Source organism: Triturus cristatus, chromosome 9 (genome assembly GCF_964204655.1).
Source record: "Triturus cristatus chromosome 9, aTriCri1.1, whole genome shotgun sequence".
Classification (NCBI taxonomy): Eukaryota; Metazoa; Chordata; class Amphibia; order Caudata; family Salamandridae; genus Triturus; species Triturus cristatus.
The window spans coordinates 582,482,780-582,508,552 of record NC_140592.1 but is presented as its reverse complement, the minus strand read 5'-3'; the positions used below and the strand labels follow the sequence as shown (position 1 = coordinate 582,508,552).

The 25,773-nt window shown below is 43.2% G+C and overlaps 1 protein-coding gene across 1 annotated transcript in view; it reads right to left on the bottom strand.

The window, feature by feature from the left end:
• LOC146798348 (zinc finger protein 862-like) overlaps positions 1–21,195 on the bottom strand; it is a 127,180-nt gene extending 105,985 nt beyond the window's left edge. Inside the window, exon 1 of the mRNA XM_085625618.1 lies at positions 20,934–21,195. The gene's annotated coding sequence lies outside the window, so the exon portion shown is untranslated. The remainder of the gene's footprint in view (positions 1–20,933) is intronic.
• Positions 21,196–25,773: the final 4,578 nt, after the last annotated feature.

The following is a 25,773-nucleotide window of genomic DNA, read 5'->3' as shown; positions in this document are numbered from 1 at the left end:
AAGCTCCATGCCGGAATAAATGCGTAATCTATGGGGCACTTTTGCTGCCCTATTTTAAAAGTACGCTTTGCAGGCCGATCCGGATCCTTTCTTCCATTTACACATAACAGACCCATACCCCCCAGCAATTTACCGAGCTCCATATCTTGGTTTGAGCTACCACACCTAGGGAACTTAGCAAACTCTATGTTATATACTCTTAGAAGCACCCTCTGCCAAGAGTCGGTTTTTTGGGGGTCTAGTCTGTGGTTAAAATCACCCAATAACAGTAACACATCTCTTGGGTATGTATCTTGTAAGCCCTCCAGGTCCTTTTTCAATCGTTCCAGGTCTGCTTTATAATCTTTTATTTTGCCTTTACAAACATACACATTTACCATGCATAAACCTTCCCCCTCTGCATTATTATTCAATAACAACACTCTGCTGCCTAAAGCCCAGTTACACTTGAGTACTTACTTACTTACTTAAGTGGTTCTATACTTTTCGCTATCCTTGTTGAGACCAATGTTATCTGACCTCCTGATGGTCTCCGAAATTTATTCTTTTTTCCAAGCTTTACATGGTATGTGAAGCCTTCCATAACAAGGGTTTCGTCGCACAGCCAAGTCTCCTGTAAACAGGCAATATCGGTCTTCCTTAGAATATCTTCAAAGTTTTCATGATCACATATTCTTTTATATCCATTAACATTCCAAGACATTATGGCTAGGCTGTGCAACGACCCCCGTTCCTAATCAACTTCACTCAAATCCCCAACTTCTTCTTCATCATCCGTATATATAATCTCTCCAAGTCCATTTCCTACCCAGGCATCTACCTCATCCCACCCTAAATTTTTAGGGGTTATAGTGATTTCGAGGGCTTCTTTCATATCCCGTCTTGAACTAATCATTTTTATTTGCCTTTCCCCCAACCCTGCATGATTCCTAAGGAAAGGTTTCTCTTTTTTATCGCTCAGCGCATCCTCTCTTTTTACAATCCTTCTTCCTTCCCTTTTCATCTAGGCTTCTGCCTTTTCCAGTGCTACTTTTTTTAGTGCTGAGTGGAGTAAAACCTTTGTTATTTCTTGTCCTTTGGTATTCATCAGGAACCCCACTTCTTTTAGGTCTTCTGTGCTTACGTATCTTAAACTGGGGCATTTTGCAAATGAGGAGAGGAGCTGGGCACGATTTAGGGGGTTTAATTTCTTAGCTCTTTTCCCCCCCTTTCTATAACCTATTGGTTCTAAAAATAGCCATGTATCTATGGGCCTAACTCGTCGCAAATCTAATGATCTTTCTTCTAATATTTCTTCCCTTCTTTGATAGATTACTTCTTCTTTACCTCTAATCCTGCACCTCACCACTGGGGCTGGGTTACTGGACCCTGCAACTACTGGCAACTCCATCCCCCATTCTTGAGCTACAACCTCCTTCTCACCTTGATGTTTCCGCCAAGTCCCTCTAGGACTCATTGCCATACTTTTTCCTAGTTTTCCCCCAGGTCTACCGGTACTCGCTCCTGTTTCTTCACAAGTTAGCTTTTTTATTCCTTGCCTTACTACCTTATCCTTTTTCCTTGGCCTTTGCTCTAAACTTACCCCCTTAACTTTCTCCTGATGCTTTAGGGGTGGGTTTCTGGGTGGGGCCTTTTTTCCCCTTCTTCGCCCCCAGGTTTTTTGTTTTCTACCCCACCTTTCCCCAAGTCTCTTTATAATCATGGGGTAATGAGATATATATACCGATGGTTCAGTCTCCTTAGGACCACTCGCTTCTACCACATCTATCCCCTTATCCACAATTATTTCCTCCTGTGTTTCTACAGCTCTTACTAACGAAGGCATTACATTTTTAATCTGTGTCAGCTCCCCAATTATGACCCTAAACTGATTGCTTTGTGTTTTTAAAATTTCATTGTTTACAGCTGATACTTCAAGAATTCCCTGTAAGGTTTTCTGCAGTGTCAGCATAACCTCAAGCTTAGATAAACTGGATGAGCCTGTCACCTCCAGGCTATGGGGGGGGAGACTTGATAAGTCAACATGGGAATCGTTGGAAAATTCCAGTCTTACTCTCCCCATCATACTTGATATCCTCTGGGCAGGGTCTTCATCACATGAGGATTTACTCTGTTTTGTTCTTTCTTCCTCCTCCACCTCCACGTCTCTGTTCTGAGTAGGTAGCGACTGGAATAACCGAGGCGAGGAAGACAAACGTGGTTCCGTCGGGATCTCCGCGATACTAAAATTAGTCTGGTTCAGGTTTTCCACGCTTGGTACAGCATCGTCCTCCATGGTTAATAGTGTCTCTATCGCGCTCATTTCTTTATCTGGTCTCTCCTTCGAAAAGTGCTTGCTGATAAAGTCCTTAATAGATTTTGACACTGCCGACCCACTTTTCGCGCCTGCCAATTTCAAAGTTGACGATGTTTTCTGCGTACTTGCGCCCGGGGGTGGAATAAGCTCCTTTGCTGGTTTTTTATTCCCAGAAGGTGTAACCATATCACCATTAGTATCGTTCAAATCTTTTGGCAACGTGGATTTATCATCCCTCCCCTGGCTTTTATCTCCTATATTCTTAAGGGTTTTGGGGATTCTCCTCGTTTTTGCTCTCCCTGGGGCCATTTCTTCTACTTTTCTTGCCGCACTTTCCTCCTGGATATACATAACTTATTTTTCCCTCTTTTTTTTTTTTTAAGATTATTTAAAAAGATATGGATACGTACTAACTTTTCCACTTACCTCTGGTCTGTGGGCGCGCGCTCTTCCTCCACCACTTCCACCACTTCCACCGCTTCTCAGTTTTATCAACTTTACTTCCCCAGTCTGCTTCCGGTTCAATTTCTCCTGCTCATGGGGCTTCAATGCCTTTTACTGCTGATTAGAATTCCATTGACCGCAGCATTTACCCTTTGTTCCTCCGAGCCTCTCAAGTTACAGCTCGCTGTTCTCCCTTAACTGGCCAAGGTTTTTTTTTTTTTGCTAGTCACATTGCAAGCTACTAATCGAGGTTAATGATGCTATTTGGCTCGCACTCTGACTGAGTTAACGGGCTCGTAGCTCGCGGTCCTCAGTACGTCCGATGGTTTGCTTGCCTTTTCGTGACTCGATACTCGGCTGTCTATGCATCTACCGAGAGCGGCGTCTGTGCGGCGTAATCAGCGATCACCGGAAGTGCTGCTACGTTGACGATCGGAAGTGGGAGGTTCTCTGCTAGCGCTGGCGCGTACCACACAGAACACAGAGAGTGTCGAGAGTGAGTAGTAGAGAGTAGTAGAGCGTGAGTAGTAGAGAGTGAGTAGTAGAGTAGTAGAGAGTGAGTAGTTGAGAGTGAGTAGTAGAGAGTGAGTAGTAGAGTAGTAGTGAGTGAGTAGTAGAGAGTAGTAGAGAGTGAGTAGTAGAGAGAGAGTAGTAGAGAGTCAGTAGTAGAGTAGTAGAGAGTAGTCAGTCAGTGTCAGTCAATGTAAGGCAGTCAGTGTCAGTCAGTCTGTCAGTGTCAGTCAATCAGTGTCAGTCAATCAGTGTCAGTCAATCAGTGTCAGTCAGTCAGTGTCAGTCAATCAGTGTCAGTCAGTGTCAGTCAGTCAGTGTCAGTCAGTCAGTGTCAGCTAGAGCAGCTCTGCTGACCTGGTTCTCTGGCTCTAAAGCAGCTCTGCTGACCTGGTTTCTCTGGCTCTACAGCACGTCTGCTGACCTGGTTCTCTGGCTTTAGAGCAGCTCTGCTGACCTAGTTCTTATGCTACAGAGCAGCTCTGCTGATCTAGTTCTCTGGCTCTACAACAGCTCTGCAGACCTGGTTCTCTGGCTCTAAAGCAGCTCCGTTGACCCAGTTCTATGGCTCTGAAGCAGTTCTGCTGACATGGTTCTCTGGCTCTATAGAAGCTCTGCTGACCTGGTTCTCTCCCTCTAAAGCAGCTCTACTGACCTGGTTTCTCTGGCTCTGCAGCAGCTCTGCTGACCTGGTTCTCTGGCTCTAGAGCAGCTCTGTTGACCTGGTTCTTAGGCTCTAGAGCAGCTCTACTGACCTGGTTCTCTGGCTCTAAAGCAGCTCTGCTGACCTCGTTCTATGGCTCTAAAGCAGCTCTGCTGATTTGGTTCTCTGGCTCTAGAGTAGCTCTGCTGACCTGGTTCTCTGGCTCTAGAGTAGCTCTGCTGACCTGGTTCTCTGGCTCTAAAGCAGCTCTGTTAACCTGGTTCTCTGGCGCTAAAGCAGCTCTGCTGGCCTGGTTCTCTGGCTCTAAAGCAGCTCTGCTGACCTGGTTTCTCTGGCTCTACAGCAGCTCTGCTGACCTGGTTCTCTGACTCTAGAGCAGCTCTGCTGACCTAGTTCTTAGGCTCTAGAGCAGCTCTGCTGACCTGGTTCTCTGGCTCTACAGCAGCTCTGCTGACCTGGTTTTCTGCACTCACGACGCACGCACCCGACTTCGCAAAAACATATTTAAAAATAATATAAGTTTCTTATAAGTACAAATATATTATTTTGATGAATATCTTACATAATCTCTTGCCTTAATATGTATATTAAAGACACATACATATCATTGTGGAACATACATTTTTTTGCGGGAGTCGCGCACCCAGCGCGCCCCAGCACGTATATGATGTCACGCGGGACCCGCATGCGCGCAAATATCTCGTACCGTAATGCGCATGTGTCGTGAATGCGCAGGAGTCACAGACTGGTCGCATACCAATCGCGCATATCCCGTGATATTAAATGTATATGATGTAACTGAAAAACACGCAGCCGTCGCACACCATACCCGGATCCTTCATGACTTTTCTAAAATGGCGGCTAGAATGCGCGCACCCACCGTGATGTGTACACTTTGAGTGCGCGACTGCGAAAAAAATTGGATTTTTTTAAAAAAGAAAATGATATAAATATATTAAAATGAAAAATGAAAACAAGAAAATTAATCAATATTTCAGTTTTAATTAAAAAATGGTTTTTTTGCAATTTTCCGAACAATATATAATGTTATTTAATGAATAAAATATTTATAAATAAACAGTTAAATACTGTAGAAAATCAGTACAAAAAATAGATATAACTACTATCACACTTAAAAGTTAGCATTTAAAAAACCTTTGAAATTCACTGAAAAAAAACATAGGTTTCAGAGACGTTATAGTTAGAAATTAGCATTTAAAAAACCTTAGAAATTCACAGAAAAAACCATAGGTTTCAGGGGTGTTATAGTTAGCTGCCCATTTCACTCGTACAAAACCATAGAAATTCCTCCGTTATAGTTAGTTCTGCTAACTATAACTCATGCGCCCGCAATGCACTGCTGATGATGTCACATATTGCATCATTCATGACATGGTGAGTGACATCACTGATGACATCACTGATGACATCTCAAATTACATCACTGATGACATCATCCACTTGACAATCCGATACACCACATCATACACTAGTATAGCCTTTAATCACTCACAGTAAAATACAGAGTACCATATTTGAAACCATTGACACACCAATACCAGTTACTACATACCCACTCACTGATTCCTAAGTCTACACACACAACTACCCATTCAACAACAGAATCATCTATACATGCAGTCATTAATTAATAGAACACTATCAAATGCACTTATACACATATATAGACATTGACACATCAGCAGTCATCTTAGTCGGTTATGCAGTCATCCTACTCACTCATGAAAAAAATGTATCGCACTTAAATTTACTCACACAATTATCCAACGACACCTCATTTATTCAAACACATAGTAACTCATCGTTAATATGTTAAAAAAGCACAATTACAATTATACACTCATTCATATATTTACTCTCACAATCACTGACTCTTACACAAACTTATTTATATACACAAACTCTCACATACAATGCCTTTTACTTTTTTACTTTGTTGAAGATGTACAACTAAAACATATATTCGCTCACCAACACACAAATAAATACACTCAGTCAGCCAAACAACTGTTTCCACATGCACTCTTAAACCCATACACCTAGTCAATCAACCATTCACACATCTATGCATAGAGTTACACACACCCCATCCAACCACACACAAACTCAGTGTCCCATACAAATACTCACCCAACTAATCAATAACTAATATACACACTCATGTAGTTAGTGACCAACTGAGGCAGCATGTTATACAGCAACAGAGACAGTGCTGCACACATTCACATAGTTTAGTTACTAGTCCATGTATTAAGTGAGACATGTTTTAATTACTCACTTAAAAAGACAGTCAGACAGCTACTAAATCCTCCATCCAGACAGTTATATATCCACTCAATCTTCAATACAGATTGGTATATATATAATACATATTTAAATTTCAAACTAAACCACATTCAGTGGATGATGTCATCAGTGATGTCATCAGTGATGTCATTTGAGATGGCATCAGTGATGTCATCAGTGATGTCACTGACCATGTCATGAATGATGCAATATGTGACATCATCAGCAGTGCATTGCGGGCGCCTGAGTTATAGTTAGCAGAACTAACTATAACGGATGAATTTCTATGTTTTTGTACGAGTGAAATGGGCAGCTAACTATAACACCCCTGAAACCTATGGTTTTTTCTGTGAATTTCTAAGGTTTTTTAAATGCTAATTTCTAACTATAACGTCTCTGAAACCTATGGTTTTTTCAGTGAATATATATATATATATATATATATATATAGTATATATATATATATATATATATATATATAATCAACTGGCGGTCGCCAGTAGATAGTTATAGTTAGGACCGAGTTCCCATAGGAAATCTGAAAATTCTATTTTGAACAACTTTGGCGCCGGTTGACTTATCTTCGTGAAATTTTCAAAACTAATGGGGCGCTCCGCTCAGGTCCTACCCTGAAAGTCTCGGGGTGATTCGTCAAGTGGGGGCTGAGAAAAAAGGGGGGTCCCAAAACGCGTTTTCCCCATGCATTTTCCCGTAGGACCTTTAGTCGAAGGTACAGCCCGAACGGCTGAACAGAATTACTTGAAATTTGGCAAAGAGGTAGTCCTCAGGTCAGGCATGCGCCTTTTGCTTAAATGGTGTAAATCCGTTCAGTAGTTCCTGAGAAAATCAAAAGTAAATTCACATATATATCTGGGCGGAGCCTAACCACACATCTCATCGTGAGATCTGATTGGCTGTCAGCACTTCATCCAAGAAGTGTTGGCAACCATCTTGGGACCAATATACATGATAGCACCTCATTAAAAAGCATTGCAGTTAATGGAAGGTTTTAAGACTTTAGTTACATTATAAATCATTTGTTGATGGTACCATACTCATTTTAGGAATTGTGGTGTGTTCTAAGGTGATTTTACCATGTGAAAAAGCCTTCTACTGTGATATCATGAATCATGTTTGAGAGAAAACTATTTTCTCATGCTTTTCCCACAGAGGTTTGGAAGGTGATCTATAAGCTAACTGAGAGCATATTTTCTGTAAATTCACATTATCTTCCTCAGTCATGTGAGAATGAAGTCTGACATTCTCAGTAAAACATGTACATCCAACAAGGGCAGAGACTGTCAGTTGATTCCTTTGTGTTCTACTGCAGCTTCCCAGAGTGTTCTAAAGAACAACTAGAGCGCTAACAGTCCTACTTATGACAAACGTATGGCACACCTGAAGCCATCTTGGTTGGAATTAAGTGGTAATTCTTAAAACATTTAATTTAAAAAGGAACACAATGAGGGGGTTCATTTTGCCATAGAAAGTATGATTAGTGCTGCAGAAAGAAAAATTAGGGCAGATTTTGAGTGACTTCTCAACTCCTCTTCTATTTCATTAAAAAATTCTGACATGCAGACTGAAACATGCACTTTCAATACCAGCAGCAGACTTCCCTGGTGAGCAGTAGCTTTACTACAGTGATCTAATAAGCAACTAGAGTGCTAACATTCTGAATTTATGGCAAATTTGTGACACATCTGAATGCCTTCTTGATGGAATCAAAGTAAAAAACTGAAAGTATTTCCTACTGAGGAGACTGTAGTAAATGAGGAAAATAGGAAACATCATAACAAATAAGTCTCCCAAAATGGCCACCAGAGACAAAAGAGCCCAAATGTAGCCCAAATATCACCCAGATGTAGCCCAAGTATAGCCCAATGACAAAAGTTTGCAAAACACTTATTTTTTGTGTATTTGCAGTTTTATATAGTGCAGAATTGTCAGGTATTGGAATGCTTTACATGAGCATTGGTTACATCACACAAGATCAAATTCATTTTGGTTGTAGACATGGGGAGATTAAGTGATTTGACCACAATCACAGAATGTTGAGCTGAAGCAGAAACTCCAACCTGGTTCCCCAGTTGCAAAGTCTGCAGCTCTGGAAGTAACACCACATCCTCTCGCCAAGGTGCAACATTTAATCAAGTGGTCAACTGGATAAAAAAACATAAAGATTACAAATAATGTAAAAGTTCTTTGTCACTATTTGAAAACTCAGAAAAGATGTCCTCATTTTAGTTTTTTAGAGCACTAACCATAATTTTGATGCAAATAAGATCCTCTCATATATGTATTTTCTAAAGGAAATACTTTAGGTATTACAGTTTTGATTACATCAAGATGACGTCAGGCGTTCCACACTTTTGTAATAAATATAGAATGTTAGCAATCTAGTTGTTCATTGGGATACTGTTGAGAGGCAGAGGCCAGGGGCACGGACTCTGAAAATTGAAGGCAGGTAGGAGAGTGCAGAGGCAACAATTTGACCACACTGGGCAGGCAGGAAGGGCAGTGGCAGCACAACAGACTATGGAGGGCAGTGGAAAGGGGGGCAGGGGCAACAAACCAACAATACAGGTCTAGCAAGAGAGGCTGTGGCAATATAATAGACCATTGTGGGCAGAAGGAAGAGGCAGTGGTAGTACAACCATACATGCCAACAGACCCGTTTCAGCCAGGAAACGTCCAATGTTTTTAAGCTCAAATGGGCTTTATTTGATCTGTCTCCTGTCTACAATCGCCTCTTTTTCAATGTAACTCAAAGGGGAAAATCAATACCCCAGTTTTTTTTCAAAATCTCCCTCTTACCAAGTTCAAAATGTTCGCAAGTATGGTACATTGAATCATGATAGGCAGGAGGAATTGGGGTAGGGACATGGACTCGGATAACAGAGGACAGGAGGGACATGGAGAGGTGCACCAAACTGACCCTACAGGGCAGGCATCAGGGTTTGCAGCAGCACAATACACCACACAGCGCATGCGGGACGGGAGTGCAGCACAACAATCCATAGAAAGCAATAGGGAGGGGACAGGACCATGCACATGGACAACAGAGAACCGATGGGAAAGAGGAAATGGTAGCTAGCTGACCATAATGGACAGACAGGAGAGAAAGCTGCATCATAACAGACCATAAAAGGCAGGAGGGACGGATCAGGGGCATTACAATGGAACAGACAAGCCAGGAGGGAGGGAATAGGGGGTCTGCACATGGGAACAGAGGGCTGGGGGCATGGTGGCAGGGCAGGAACAGCAAGATGACAATGGAGGTCAGGCTGGATGGGCACTAGAAACAAGACACACCATGGAGAGCAACAATGAGACTATGGTGGCATACACACAGACCATGGAGGGAAGGTGGGAGGGGGTCAGGGGCAGCTAGCTGACCACACAGGGAAGGTGGGAGGGGCCATGGCAGCACAGAAGACCATGCATGGCAAGCGGGAGGGTTAGTGGCAGCACAATGGCTATGATGGCCAAGAAGGAGGGTGCAGGGGCATGCACAAAGGACCATGGAGGATAGAAGGGAGGGTCAGGACCTGGGCACAGACAAGAGAGTTCAGGGGAAGGGGCCTCACAACAGACCGCGCGGGGCAGGCAGGAGGAGCAGTTGCAGCACAACAGATCAGGGAGGGCAGAAGGGTGTAGCAGTAAAATGGACCATGGAGGACAGGAGGAAGGGGATAGGGGCATGGCATGTGGACAGGCAGGGTAGAGGGGGCAGGGACAGGTTACAGTCATCTGACAATGCTAGGCAGGTGGGAGGGGAGTGGCAGCTCAACAGAACACTCAGAGTAGATAGGAGTGGCAGGTCCATGGAACATAGTGGGCAAAAAGGATGGAGCAGGGGCATGCACAAAGACATCGGAGGGCAGGGGGAAGGAGAATAGGGGCAGCAAGCTAAGCACAGAGGCTAAGCAGGAGGTCAATGATGGGCCATAGAATTGGGCAATGGAGGGCAGGAGGAGTGGACTGGTACATCATGCTAAATGGAGGGCAGTGTCAGCACATCAGACCATGCATGGCAGGAGGGAGGAGGCTAGTCCATGGATTCGGACAACAGAGGATAGGGAGGAGGTGGATGGGGCAGCAAACTAACTGTTCAGAGAAGGTGGGTATTAGGAACTTTATTGTTTTTAAAATGTGTGTCTGTGCGAACTACTTAAAATATGAACAAGTATGCAGCATAATCTCACTTTTATTCAGGAAGAAGAGGACGTTTGTGACTGTGACTCCGGGCTCACTTGGCAGAAACACCCCCTGACCCTCCACCCCCATCGCAAAATGTAATGCCCGTGAAAAGGGTAGGTGGACGCAGTGTTATATAGAACATAGTCCTGAGAGCACGATTGAAAATGAAAACTAGATGTAGTATATGGTATAAACTATGCACCAAAAAGTGTGACATAAAATGAACCGGGGCGTGAAATATAATATGCAATACATTGTGCGCAATGACAGATTCATAGGAGAGCGCGAGATAGCACAGGCACTAGCGCGTGCTATGCGATATGCGCCTTGGAGTGTAATATGCACAGGGCAGTGTTGTGTAACATAACTAGTCTCTAAAGTTGTAATATAAAATATGTGCTGGGGAGTGTAACGTTGCATATGCACTGTGACAAAGATATGGATCCCAGATTGTAATATGTATGGCATAGCGCTGTGCGTTATAACATACACATCGAGGAAGGCACGTTAGATGGGGCAATATAACCCGTGCGAAGGCAAGTGTGGCATGACATATTCACGGGGTGGTGTTACAGTGCACATGGGCTAGAGAGTGTCATAGCAAACCACTAGCTGGTGGAATACAACACAGAGGTGTGAGGCAATCGGAGGGCACTGGTGGGTGTAACACAGCATTGGGCTCAGCCAGGAGCCCTCTGTGACTCTCAAGTGAGGTTTGTCTCCTTTCCAGAGAGTAAAATAAAAAGTATTACACATCCGGCGGTGGATGTGTTTTTTATTAACCGTGAGGGGGGTTTCTTGCATAGTTTGGTCGAATTTTTGTCGAATCCCCTTTGAATGGCTTGGTGTGCGTGTATATTAAATGTGCCCGTCAATAGCTACCCATGTTTGTATAAATAAACAACAAGGGTGTCTACTTGGAGAGTACCCACCGGCGGGGGCGCTGGGATTAGGCACAGTAGGGCGTCAGACACGTCAGAGCTTCACTAGCGGTGTAAATACATTCCATGTGGATTCATTCTATGCATAGTCTCCTTTTAATGAATATCAAGCAAATCGTCATGGTGATAGGTATATACGGTTTGTCCAGCATGTCCTAGGTGTTTCTATAAATACATATATTTTTAAAATAATAAAAAACAAAGGCCGGCCCCGGGGGATGGGGTCCCCGGAGCCATAAGTGGCCTGAGGAGGGGGGCAACACAGCCCCCTCCTAAAGAATTTAAATTAAAAAAAGGCCATGACCCGGGGGTTGGGGTCCCTGGGGCCGATTAAGGCCTTGGGAAGGCCAAATTAATTTTTTTCAACAATAAAAAATTAGGGTGCAGTCCCTGGGGGTTGGGGTCCCCAGGGCCAGTAAATTAGAAAAAGAAGGGGGGCCACACAACCCTCCTTCTTAAAAAAATAAAATAATATTAAAAGACCGGCATCGCGCTGGAGGCCACGCCCCCTCCTTGCAGCACTCTGCAAACGCGCCCCCTGGCCAGTTGTAAGTTGGGGAATTAATTCCCCTTCAATACTTAGGATCCCTGAGGGCCAACTAGCCCAACAGGTATCTCCAGTGTGCGCCAGGGAGCTGCGTTGCAGACAGGTGTTCTTAGGCCACGCCCATTTTTACACCTCTATGCAACGCAGCTCTGTGGCGCTTACTGGAGGTACCTAGTGGGCTAGTTTGACACTAGGGACCCTTAGGATTCAAGGGGACTTAATCTCTCAACTTAGAACGGCCACAGGGTGTGTTTACACAGTGGTGAAGGGAGTGGACGGGGCCTGAGGTGACGTGTGCAAACACGCCCTGTGGCGCGTTTTAAGTTGGGGAAATAATTCCCTTTCAATCCTGAGGGACCCTGGGGGCCAACTAGCCCACCAGGTGCTTCCAGTAAGTGCCACTGCTCTGCGTTGCAGAGAGGTGGTGCAGGCCGTCCCCTTTTTTACACCTCTCTGCAATGGCGCTTACTGGACGTACCTAGTGGGCTATTTTGCCCCTAGAGATCCTCAGGATTCAAGGGGACTTAATCTCCCAACATAAAAAACAGCCACAGGGCATGTTTACACAGTGGGGAAGGAAGGGGATGGGGCCTGAGGTGACGTGTGCAAACACGCCCTATGGCACGTTTTAAGTTGGGGAAATAATTCTCCTTCAATCCTGAGGGCCCCTGGGGGCTAACTAGCCCACCAGGTGCTTCCAGTAAGCGCCACTGAGCCGCGTTGCAGAGAGGTGGTCCAGGCCATGCCACTTTTTACACCTCTCTGCAACGCAGCTCTGTGGCGCATACTGGAGGTACCTAGTGGGCTAGTTGGACCCTAGGAACCCTCAGGATTCAAATGAACTTAATCTCCAAACTAAAAACGGCCACAGGCGTGTTTACACAGTGGTGAAGGGAGGGGACGGGGCCTGAGTTAACGTGTGCAAACAAGCCCTGTGGCGCGTTTTAAGTTGGGGAAATAATTCCCCTTCAATCCTGAGGGACCCTGGGGGCCAACTAGCCCACCAGGTGCTTCCAGTAAGCACTACTCCGCTGCGTTGCAGGGAGGTGGTCTAGGCCGTGCCCCTTTTTACATCTCTCTGCAACGCAGCTCTGTGGCGCTTACTGGAGGTACCTAGTGGTCTAGTTGGACCCTAGGGACCCTCAGGATTCAAGGGGACTTAATCTCCCAACTTAAAACGGCCACAGGGCGCGTTTACACAGTGGGGAAGTGAGGGGACGGGGCCTGAGGTGACGTGTGCAAACACGCCCTGTGGCGCGTTTTAAGAGGTAGTTTTAATCCCCTGCCCTATTATATACTAGGGGCTTACAGAGGAGGTCATGCTGATCACAGGGGGACCCCAACGCATAGTGTTCCCTAGTGTATGTAGGTGTTTTCACTGTATTCTGAGTGTCTTTTAACATAGCATTGGCTCTAGGACTGGTTAGTCAGACTCAGTTACCACCAGTATCCGTCTGAAAAAGTTGAGGGTACAGGATGATTTTGCAACAAGGCTTCTTTCTGCTCTTCTGTTTGTTCTTTCTGCACGTTATCCTTCTTCCTGCACTTTTCTTCGTCTTTGAGGACTTCTGTTGCTTCTTTCTGCATGTTTTTTCTTCTTTCTTCTCATGTCCTATCTCTGTAGGCATAGTTAGAAATTAGCATTTAAAAAACCTTTGAAATTCACTGAAAAAACCATAGGTTTCAGGCACGTTATAGTTAGGAATTAGCATTTAAAAACCTTAGAATTTCACTGAAAAAACCATAGGTTTCAGGGGCGTTATAGTTAGCTGGACTTTTCACTCGTACAAAACCATTGAAATTCCCCCGCTATAGTTAGTTCAGCTAACTATAACTCGCGCGCCCGCAATGCACTGCCGATGACGTCACATATTACATCACTCATGACAAGGTCAGTGACATCACTCATGACATCACTAATGACATCTCAAATGACATCTCAAATGACATCACTAATGACATCACTCATGACATCATCCTTGTGATAGAGTGGCAGACCTCCTCTTCCCCCAATATAACCTTTGATACACACATTCAAAAATAGAAACTACAATGTTCAAAACAATGGACATACCAATACCAGTTACAACAACCTATTCAGTAATTCTAAGATCCACATACACATCCACTCATTCACCAACAGTCCTATACAGTCACTCATACATGTACTCACTCATCATATGTACTCACACACCTATACATCCTGGTACACAACGCCACTCATCCATAGAGTTACTCATGCTAATAAAGAATCAAACATCCATTTACTTGCATATACAGTTATACACACACCACCACACTTACTTCTACAGAAACTTACACATACTTAGTCTTTTAAACAATCACTTATAGAAACACATACTTATTCATACAGGAACTCTTTCAATCTCTCACTCTCACATATACTCACTTATATACACCAATAGTCACATATACTAGTTTAAAACATATGTAGTTACTCATAAAGACACTATTGAGACAGTCATTCACTCACTAACACACCCATGCACGCACTCATTAACCCATACAGTCCTGCACACATGCTGTCTTCAACACATACAAACAGTGAGTGACTCATTCATGCACCAATGCACTACGTAATACCCCCCACCGAACCATACAGACACTCAGACACTCATACTGATACTCAAAAACCCAACTAATAACCTATATAGACACTCATGTAGCTACTCACCAACCCATGCAGCCACTTATACACAAAGTGAGAGACTGATACAGATATTTACACATTTAAACATTACTCACTAAGCCATGTATTCACTAAGATACACTTAATCAGTCAGTTATACAAACAATTTTTCAAAAACAAATGATCCATTTAGACACTTATATACCCATTTATTCTTCCATCGACCTTGAGATATACATATATAAAACAGATGTAATTTTCAGAAAAACACACATTCACTGGATGATGTCATCAGTGATGTCATTTGAGATGTCATCAGTGATGTCACTGACCATGTCATGAGTGATGTAATATGTGACGTCATCAGCAGTGCATTGCGGGCACGCGAGTTATAGTTAGCTGAACTAACTATAGCGGGGGAATTTCAATGGTTCTGTACGAGTGAAAAGTCCAGCTAACTATAACGCCCCTGAAACCTATGGTTTTTTCAGTGAATTTCTAAGGTTTTTTAAATGCTAATTCCTAACTATAACGTGCCTGAAACCTATGGTTTTTTCAGTGAATATATATATATTTATATATCAATACAAACACATATATGTTTTGAGTGTTAATATAAGTATATAGTTATATATAATCTTACAAATTTGTGGAATATATTTAATTACGTTATATCAAAATATTGAACATTCACTACTTTAAACTCTGTTAACATTAAAAACTCGATATTTTTGTCTACTTTTTGATGATATTAGTGTCAATGATATTTTTTCTGATATTTTGTACTTACCATTATAAGTATAAGAGCACAATGTTATGTTTGTTATGGTGATTTGTAGAGTGCATGGCTGTCCGAGCAAAGGGGCGTCCCAGCGCTAAAAGTCAGAGAGAGGGTGGAAGAAATGATTCTGCTACTGAAACATCCATGTCTTTACTGCCTTTCTGAACACCAGGAGATTGGGAATGTTACTGATAGAGAGAGGCATTGAGTTCCAAAGAGTAGGAGCCAAGACTCTGAATGACAATATTGTAGTAAGCAATTTTTTTGGCACAATATTTTGCCAAAGATATTTTTTACCACAATATTCTGTCAGTGAACCAGTAACTGTGGATCAGCATAAGGCTATTGTAAGTTTCTTTATCAGCCAGTTGAATGCATGCTGACAGTGTACAGCACATCCTTTACCAAAAGGGTAGATATTTTACAGTAAGGTCTTATAGATTTTTTTTTTTACATTTGACCTTTTTAGGTATGGCTTGATAGTGCCATAGTGGCTAGAACCTAAGTGAGCAGCTAAAAAAGAGCTTTAAGAAGCATTACTCAGAAAGGGGCTTTGGCTTCGCCCACATTTTGATCTTCCTCGCCTCAACATTTGATTGGGCAGAACTTGTATGATTCTGTTGAAAAGCTATTCCTGATATTGCACGTATGCCTTGTTGAAAACTTTACATCTAAAACAATAGGTAGATACCATATGCCATATCTGTTTATTATGAAAAGATATGATAAAGCCAGTAGTTATGACTTATTTACTGTGAAAAACAATTGTTAAGAAAAACAGGCCCTATGTTGGATCTGTTTACAATGACGTTACAACAAAGTCAGTTTTATTATTTTTTTTAAAACAAATTTTAAAGCCAACAAGCCTTTATGGGTGGATTGTTATTACACTGTGTTAAAGACTGTAGACAAGAATCTGTTACACAGAATTTCAAAGATTAACATAGTATAGAATGGTTATGGTGTTGGTTACCCCATCTGACAAACCCTTCATGTAGATGATTTTCTGTGTGATGACCCTTGCTAGACCCTCTTAGAAGTGGTTGTATATTGCTTTGCCACCTGAAATTTTGTACATAGTCGTACTTTTATAAATAGTGTGAAACAGAGTATTATATATTGGGGTGTATGGTAGTCCACCACAAGTAATTGGATAACTATCTTGTTATGTCCAGTTAGAGGTTTTGTTAATTTTAATCTGAGCTCCTAGAGCGGACAAGCTTAAGGTAAGCAAATGAGTAAATAATTTAGATGTACCAAAACTTTTAAAAAGTTGGAAACACAACACAATAAAAATCCCACTCAAACTTAGAAAAAACTGTAAACTATAATGAACAAAATGACATGAAAAGTACAAAATCCTATGGGGAAACCGTAGATATGAAAGTTTTAAGTAAAAATAGCACCAAAAAAGTGCAACACACCAATGGTAGTCACTAGTCACAACAGACTGGGACCTAGGCATGATTTCAAACTGATCGCAATAGAGCGAGGCCAGATAAACCAACCAGGTTTGACCCGGATTTATCTTGAGCCTGATTAGGAGATTGGCTGTCCGACCGCCGGACTGCGATTGTTGCACTTGGGAGAATGCTGCAAGCAGGCGGCACAGGGTCCTAAAATGGTCCTAATTACCCCAGACTGCTTAAACTTGAATATTGCTGATAACAGTTTCAAAACTCTCTTACTATCTTTATGATGCTGACAACATATAGCTATATCTTAAAGTATCGACTCAAGAAGACATGCTCCTATTTGATCACTGCCTAAAGGATATCCAAGCCTAGTTTCCATCACTCACCTGAAGTTGAACTCATTGAAAACAAATTCCCTCCTTATCCTCCGACTCTTCCATTGTCTGTCCTTGGTGCAAAACTGGCTAGACTCTCTCAGTGTTCTTAACTACAAATCAAAATTATTGAATACACCCAATCACTCGGGATCACCCTTGGCAGCAGGATGAACCTACAAACTCCTATCAATGCCCCTGCAAAAAATGCTCAATGCCTTCTCAAACTTCTCAGAAGTATCAAATCTTTCATTTCAGAACCATACTTTAAAAATGTGGTACAATCACTAGGCATGTCAAGATTGGATTATGTGAATGCACTACTCTCTGGAATTCCATAAACACTCCTGGCTCTAATAAAAGTTACATTCATCCCGGCAACAAGACTTTTATCTGGAGCACACCACTTTGACCATATTACACCTTTGTTAATTAATCTCAACTTTCTACTTATGGGAGAAAGAATCATTTCAGTGCTTTGCCTTTTGGCACCCGTCCATCAATTATGTGTCTTTTGATTTCTCGCCCTAAGTGCTGCAGGTAGGCTCAGACGTGAGTCCTGGGCTCACTGTGCCACTGGAATCAAGCTATCCTGGCTGAAGAGGGATGAAACCCCGAAACCGGTCCTAGGATGCTTGTTTCCAGTCCAGGGAGGACCTGGCTTGGCAATTCGGGCTGGACTGTTCCCATGAGGCACAGGGTCAAGACTGATTTGCATATAGCCAGGTCTAAACTGTGGTGGCATGGTGAGCAAAAGAATGATGGATTTAACCCAGATCTCTTGACTGGGGGTGAATGTTTTGATTTGTTCTGCATTTCGTCCATCAATTGTGTGTCTTTTGCTTTCTCGCCCTAAATGTGCCAGGTATGCTCAGACGTGAGTCCTGGGATCACTGTGCCACTGGAATCAAGCTATCCTGGCTGAAGAGGGGTGAAACCCCGAAACCGGTCCTAGGATGCTTGTTTTCGGTCCAGGGAGGACCTGGCTTGGCAGTTCGGGCTGGACTGTTCCCATGAGGCACAGGGTTAAGACTGATTTGTATATAGCTAGGTCTAAACTGGAGTAGCATGGTGAGCAAAAGAATGATGGATTTAACCCAGATCTCTTGACTGGGGATGAATGTTTTGATTTGTTCTGCATTCCGTCCATCAATGGTGTGTCTTTTGCTTTCTCGCCCTAAGTGCGCCAGGTATGCTTAGACATGAGTCCTGGGCTCACTGTGCAACTGGAATCAAGCTATCCTGGCTGAAGAGGGGTGAAACCCCGAAACCGGTCCTAGGATGCTTGTTTCCGGTCCAGGGAGGACCTGGCTTGGCAGTTCGGGCTGGACTGTTCCCATGAGGCACAGGGTCAAGACTGATTTACATATAGCCAGGTTTAAACTGGGGTGGCATGGTGAGCAAAAGAATGATGGATTTAACCCAGATCTCTTGACTGGGGGTGAATGTTTTGATTTGTTCTGCATTCCGTCCATCAATTGTGTGTCTTTTACCCTAAAATACCTAGCATAGATTTATTTTCTTTTTTTCTTTTTAGAGTGAGCCATTTGCACTTCAGTGTAGAATCCCTTCTCATGGGACCAGCTGGGTTCAAGAAACAAACAAAACTGTCTCCTGACCCTTCTTGGGAAGTGCTTCCAAAATCTGGAACTCAGTCCCACCAAAAATGTGCACTGACCCGTCTTTCAAAACATTCGACAACTTAAAACACCTACAAATTGGAAAGTACATACTAAATTAACCTCTCTCATACTTTATTTGTTCTATAAGTTTGCTCATGATTTGTTTTGTTCCCCGTTTGTTATGTATTCATTTAATTATTCTTTTATAAAATCTTGCTGCTATTATATTTCCTAATGTTTGATGTAAAAGTGCTCTCATACCCTATGATCTTGTTTGCGCTACATAAACTGTAAATAAATAAAACCATTTACTGAAGAGTCACTTTCAGTTGTGAGCCAGACCTATTGACATTGCCAATGCTCATTTCTGCCAGGTTGCTAGGCTTTGATCAGTTCTGACAGTTGAGATTCTAGTTACAGATGTTGTTTAGTGTTCACAAACTCTAAGAAACTAGGTTGTTAGAGCTCTAAATGTAGTTGGACTATGCCGTATTTTTATGATTTCCATTTTTGTGGGATCAACAGCTATTCCTTCTGCTGATCCAACGTGTCCAATGTACCTGGCATTGATTACGCAAAATATACATTTATCCAAAGTTAACTACATACCTTGAGGTTCGAGTTTATGTAATGCTTTCAGTATTTTGTTGATGTTTTCATTATCCTGCTATCCAGCACTTCCAAGAAATGTTTTCACTAAGTGCATGAATGTAGCTGGAGCATAAGGCTGAATTCATATAATCCAAGTGGATACATGAATGCAGTCTTCTCTTTATATTCTGCACTCATGGGTATTTGACAATAAAAAAACCTCTTAGGCCTAGAATGTAAACCTGCATACTTCAAGCTAAACTGTCTAATGCATCATCCGCTCTAGACACTGATCAGGTAATCTTCTGGTGTCAGTCTTCTTTAATCAATGTACAAGCGCACATCACTGTTCTATCTGCATATGCCAAGTAGAGAAGTATCAGAACATCTGGATTCTTTGATTCTTCCAGTTAAATTTACTCTTCAGGATTTCTCCTCACATATACTCGCATCTTTCATATTTACAGGTGCAATGTGTTGTGATCTCTCTCCGAATGGGATGTCTGACAGAATCTGATATCATGCTCCACTTATTGTGTTCATCCAACATCCCTTTCACATGCTGCTCTTTCTAGCACTTTTGGCCTTTTACCTTTTTCTTCTCTCTCTCAGATAACGGGAAATCTCCAAAGTTCAGCTTTGTGGGAATGATCCTGGAAGATACGTTCTCTATCCTGACAAATTGATCTATGGTAGAAACTAAATAAAATTCAACTTACACCACACACCCACAAAGGGTAAGCACATTCGCATCTGCATGGGCGACCTCCTGTAGAGGTAAGTGTGCACTAATTGAAAACTAAACACATGCCAACACCAAACACCTTAAGTAAGGTAACGCGTGCACTACAGTGAAGGCAATAAACAATGATGTGCTGTCCACCTGCGGACGCACCTCAACTAGAGGTAAGAACATTATGCACCAGATAATGGGGAAAGACCCCAAAACACACCTCCGGAGAGGTCAAGAATTTATGCATTTGAACACAGATCACACGTCCGTGCGACACACCTCAACTGGTATGCACAAGAGCTAGGGACATAACCCTAAACACACCTCGCAGAGAGGTCCTTAGATTACCAAGTGCTAGTGGGACAAAAACCCACACCTAACAGTGTATACATTAGACAGCGTACACTCTTACAGTAGTGAAAACAACACGAGGAACAGACCTCGTATGGGGAAAACACATTGTGCACTAGTGAAGGTAAAACAAATTGTCCCCTATACCAACTAAACTTACTGTGCACTGTACAAAAGGAACGACACCCAAAACACCCACCCCGTGTGGAGGTAGGAACATATCACGAAACTAAACACGTGATAATGAAAACAAAAACCAAGCTGTAGCTACCTTGACAAAAATGGTTAAGCACAAATTGAATGGTGACAATAATAACGTCACTAGATGGCAGCATAACACAGAACTGTGAAAAATTAAATGCAAAATACAAGATTTCACACTATTTAACATTACAACGCTGCACTCGAGTATAGCAATGCCACCACACAAAAGAAACAAGTCACTGTTGAAGGTTGAATGTCACTTGGTTCCGTTAAATGTTCAAAACAAGTTTTACTCATTACCTTCATGTTGAAGTATTATAAACGCTGACATAACATAAATACTCTGTCAGTTCAACTTCCATCATCACGGATTCCACGAGCAGACATAATGTTGAACAGAGCATGTTGTAATCGTTGCTCCCACGATCGCTCCGCTGACCAAATAAAGCTTGAATCGACTTTATTAGCACACCTCAACTGACAAACGTGGTTGGCAAAGAGGAGGAAAAAGGACACTTCACGTTCCATAACAATCAACCTGTATGGTTGCATCATCCAACTCAAAGATGGCGTCACGCAATCCCACGCCCTGCAGGGTGGTTCACGGCACATCAGTGCCTCCAAACGCTGATGGTCAAACACGGAGCTTGATGAACGTCACGAAGATAACAATGGGAGGCCCGTATCCAGACGTAGAGGAGGTAAGAGCGCGCATAGGCAGCAACACGCGCCTTATTTCAAAGTCATAACACGGCGGTTGAACTGCCAAAAGTCAAATGTCCTCTCCAAAGCATATTAATAAAAATGTATAGTCACAAAATGTCCCGCTACAGCCAACGTAGAAGAGTAGGCCTCGCATAGACACCCGTGAAGTTGGGTTAAATATACTGTTGGAAACGTGATGTTGTAGGCTTCCTTCAAATCCGACGTTGACAAAGGCTGCCAAAACCATTTCCAATGTCTAAAAGGAACAGCCTCATGCACGGCAAAAGGAAGTCCACACGGCATTAAAGTACGCCTGGGCTGACACAGAGGCACACTGAGTAGGGAACACCCTTCTGAACAGTCAGCAGACATAGGCAGCTACAGTTTACCCTGCTTCATTAGAAACAGTAGATGTTTGTTGTGGCAAAAAAAACGTTTATGCATGTATTTTAAACAGTTGTAGTTGTAGGTAGGTTTGCACTCTGAAGGAACAGCCCAGGAAAAAAAAAACGTAATAAAGACTCAGGCTTACCCTCTCCTGAGGGCACAGCACAGGCTTACCCAGTCTTCAAGGCACAGCAAAGGGCACAGCGCTTGATGTAGACGTTTGGCTTACCCTCACTTGAGGGCACAGCAGAGGGCACAGCGCTTGATGTAGACGTTTGGCTTACCCTCTCTTGAGGGCACAGCAGAGGCTTACCCCCCTTGACAGCAACCAGAGACTTGAGCTGGAGTAGAACCAGGAACTGGCACCGTAGCGTAGAGGGCGACCGTTGTAGGGGTCACTGGTGGGGCTATGATGTGCCAGTTAGTAGCAGCTGTAGTTGCTTGAGAAGTTGCTTGTAGTTGCTTGAGTTGCTTTAGTACTTTAAGTAGACTTGAAGTTGACAGAGGTAGCAGATGCAGGTTCTTTTAAATCGTCGCCATAAAATTGTAGTAATCAAGCCAGGATCCTGGATGTAGTTTCATGTAGTTTTATTGAGGTTGATTACAAGATGATAAATACAGCAGAAGTAGTCCAGTAGATAACAGGTGAATAACCCCGATAAATACAGCAGAAGTAGTCCAGTAGATAACAGGTGAATAACCCCAATGTAGCCCCACCATACCAGACCAGGATACTACATATGTGTGTTTTACGTTTTCCTTTCTCATGTTCTTTCTTTATATTTTTTCTCTATCTCCTTTTGTGTGTTTTGTTCGGTTGTTTTCCTTGGAAGGGAAGATGGGTTCTGTTTATGTTACTTTCTCTCTGTTTTCCTTGTAAGGGAAGATGGGTTTTGTTTGTGTTACTTTCTCTCTTCTTCTTTCAGTATATTCTTCTTCTGTTTTCCCGTGCTTTCGGGTCTTCTCGTTTCTGTGTCTAGATTCTATTCTCACTCCCAACATTCCATCTATCATCATACTATCAACATTCCACTGGCACATCTGAAACCATACCAGACCAGGATACTACAGCTACATTGGTTTCTTCAACCAAAGTGATGTCATAAGTAGTAACAAGGAAACATGAATTATCCATATTTTTTTCCTTCTTTGGAGGTAAGAATATTTTCTTTATTAGTATTGTCTTGGCAACGTATCCCATTCAAATGTCTTGTAAGGTTCTAGTATAAAAGCTCCAACACTTGTGTTCGACCTGGCATTTTTGGCAGGTTCACCCCCAGAATTTTTGCTTTTTGACCTCCTGTTTGTGACCCATTTTCATTGGTTTCAGGACTCTGTGCACTTTACCACTGCTAATCAGTGTTAACGTGCTTATGCTCTCCTACTGATAATTGTGTTATGATTGGCTTTCCATGATTGGTATATTTGATTTACTAGTAGGTCCCTAGTACAGTGCACTGTGTGTGGACAAGGCATGTAAATCAAATGCTACTAGTGAGCCTGCAGCATTGGTTCTGCTACCCATACAAGTAGCCTCTCAAAGGTGTCTCAGACCTCCCACTGCAGTGTCTGCATGTAGTTTTTACTGTCATGTCGACCTGGCAGTGCACCCATTTGCCAGGTCCTAACCTTCCCTTTTCTTACATGTAAGTCACCCCTAAGGTAGGCCCAGGGCCACATGGGCAGGGTGCAGTGTATGTGAAAGGTAGTACATGTGGTACTGCATTTTGCATGTTCTTATAGTGAAATACTGTATATTTTGTTATTCATTATTGACAGGCTGTCTGTCCCATAGGTTAACATAGGAGCTGCCGACCTGTCCATTGGAACACGATAGAGGAATGGAGTTTAGGCTCTCTGAACTCAGAATTTAATAACACATCTTTTAGTAAAGGTGGTTTTAAAATTGTGTGTTTGAAAATGCCACTTTTAGAAAGTGTGCATTTTATTTCTTAACCATCCTGTTTGCCTCTGCCTGTTTGTGTATTCACCATCTGGTTTTGGAGTGACAGGAGCTAGGGGTGTGTATTCCCACTAGATAGTCACAAGAGGGGTTAAAGTCTGGCCTGCCTTTCCGGGATGACTCATAGCCAGGCTCAATAGACCTTTCTGCATTTAGAGTGGTGGGAGGAGTTTTCACTAGTACCTGAATAGGCTGTGTATGCTCTGCACAATGTTGTCTCCAACTCCTATAGTGAAGCTGGACTAGGGAGGAACAAAATAGTTTTTTACTGAACTCAGAGACTATCTGCCTAAAACATCAAAGGAAAAAGTAGTATAAATATTTGGACCCTGCCCCCAGAACTTTGGATTACTGCTGAACTAAGGAACCTGCCGTCAAGAAGGTCTGTAGAAGATGTCAGGAGGAACGGCCACTTTGCTGCATGGTTTGCTGTGTTGGCCTACTGCTTGCTGCTTCTGTCTTGGGCAGGGAAAGGACTGGATTGCACTTTATTCATCCTGCTGTTAGAGTTTTCTCCAGGGGCTATAAGTAGAGCTTGCCTCCTGTTGGAAGTCTAAGGGAAATCAAAGACTTCCTGAGAAATCTGTTGGACTAAGGAATCTGCCAAGAAGAAGAGCTGGAGAAGCTGTTAGGAGGAACTACCACTTTGCTGTGTGCTTTGTTGTGTTGGTCTGCAGTGGCGGTTTCTGTCTTGGGCAGGGAAAGGACTGGACTGGACTTTCTGCAACCCATTTTCCCGAGTTCCTCCAAGAGCTTGAGGTAGAATTCAAGAATTCTCAGAAACAGTAAAAACTTCAATATGATCTGTTACTAGCACTGGGAACTGTGTGTTGTGCTGGAACAGAAAACAACGTAACCCGATGCCATCAATGACACTGCTGCCAACTCCATGACCTCTTGGCATCATGGAGAAACCCTCCCGCTTCACACGGCAACCCTGGTCTCACCGACGACGACGCCTGACGCCACCACAAGCCACTGCTTGCACCATGAGCTGAGGGCACCGCACCACGCACTGCCTCGCTTCACATCACTCCGGGGTATGCCCAACGATGCCACACCACGCTGACATCGATGCCACTGTCAGCACCGTGGCTTCGGGGGGCACCGCTCGTAAGTTACTTGTCGGACTGCCCCTCACCATAGCTTTGGCCCACCCATGCCAGCGCCATCGACTCGAGACAACAGTGCTTCTGTAACAATGACGCCGCTCTTTGCACCGTGACCTGCCAGCACTGCAGCCCTGGTCTCAAAGACTCCGCTTGATGCCGTCACTGAGCCGCTGCTTGCACCACGACTTGAGGGCACCACACGTCACACCGCTCCACTTCACATCGCAGCCTTGGCACCTGCCGATGCCGGCGCTCCTGACTTCAACCTCACGGAGTTCAATCTGCAATGCCTGTGACTTCAAAGGGCCAGACGACTTCTGCACAGACCTCTGGGACCGACACCTGCCGACACCTCCTCCTCGGAGGCAAATGTAAGGTCCATGACACCCTGCATTTCCAAGGTACTATTTGCGGGTCTTCCCCACACAGTAGCAGGCCTTCGCCTCTATGGTCAGCCTGAACTGTTGGATTTGTGTGTTGATGACGACGTGATAGCCGTGGACAGAGTTATCGGCTTTAAGGGACTGTATTTTAAGTCTATTTCGGCAATATTTGTATTTTGATTACTGTATGTTGGATTTTTATCATTTTTGTCTTGTTTTACACAGATAACTATTGGCTATTTTTCAAAAACTGGTATGGTGTCCTTTTGTAGTGTTTTCACTGTATTACTGCGTGCTATGTGCAAATGTTCTACACATCGCCTCTGAGATAAGCCTGACTGCATGTGCCAAGCTACCAAGGGGGTGAGCAGGTGTTATTTTGGAAGTGTTATACCCTTACCCTGACTAGAAGGAAGGGTCCCCACTTGGACAAGGCACATACCTCTGCCAAATAGCTACCCCCATTTCTAACAACTGGGTAGACAAAGCATGTAAAAGTTCAGATGGTAAATGTTTCAAGTACTTCTTTTAACAGATGAAAATAACCAGACTTTCAGTATCCTGTAGTTCAGCCATCTCTATTCCCCAAA